The sequence below is a fragment of the Moschus berezovskii genome, chromosome 2 (assembly GCF_049115385.1).
Source record: "Moschus berezovskii isolate FMDL1 chromosome 2, NW_MosBer_1.0, whole genome shotgun sequence".
Classification (NCBI taxonomy): Eukaryota; Metazoa; Chordata; class Mammalia; order Artiodactyla; family Moschidae; genus Moschus; species Moschus berezovskii.
In genome coordinates this window covers 68,995,150-68,995,880 of record NC_142461.1, presented here as the reverse complement: position 1 = coordinate 68,995,880, position 731 = coordinate 68,995,150, and the positions used below count along the sequence as shown (strand labels likewise).

The 731-nt window shown below is 47.6% G+C and overlaps 1 pseudogene; it reads right to left on the bottom strand.

Annotated features, from left to right (window-relative positions):
• Positions 1–301: 301 nt before the first annotated feature.
• LOC148778546 (phorbol-12-myristate-13-acetate-induced protein 1 pseudogene) lies at positions 302–466 on the bottom strand (annotated as a pseudogene).
• Between the last annotated feature and the right edge of the window lie 265 nt (positions 467–731).

Below are 731 nucleotides of genomic sequence, written 5' to 3'. Positions count from 1 at the left end.
CAAGTCTCTAAACAAAACCAAAATGTATAAAGAATTGATTCCCTATGTTCAAAGCTCCTCCATTCTTGTTTTAAAATAAAGTGGATTTTTAATGTTCTCAAATCCCAGACAACAACTTCTGGCAAACCTCCGACAGAAATTTATGTGTGATGTATCCATCTTTGTTTCCAAGAGCATTCAAAAGCAACTGAGAGTTCCTTCACGCTCTTTTCCATTACAAGGCAGTCTCTCCTCTAATTGATGAAATTTGCACCTACTGGGGAATCTTCCTTTGAAAGGAGTCTCCTCATTCGAAATCTTCTTAAGTTCCTGGGCGGAGGAGTTTGGATATCAGATTCACAAGTTTCTGCCGGAAATTCAGTTTGTCTCCAATTCTCCTCAACTGAATAGCACACTCAACTTCAGGATCTGCCGCGACCCGCGCGGGGCTCGGCTGGGCACTCCTGCGAGACCTCCTTCCAGGCATCTCTGCAGACGGCCGCCGGCAGACCCGGGCAACTCAGGGATGCAACTCGAGCACCGCCGGTCTGCAGGATGCAGGCTGCGAGCGGGGCGAACAGGCCGGAGCCGACGGGCTGCACGGAGCCGGATAAAGCGAACCGCGCGCCTGCGGGGACCTAGCCCTGTATTCATTTGTATTAAGTATGGATACTCAGGATTCTAAGTGTATTCTAATTACTGGGGTGTATTTTATGTGCATTTTTTTAAAGACACTGCTCAACAGTTTTCCA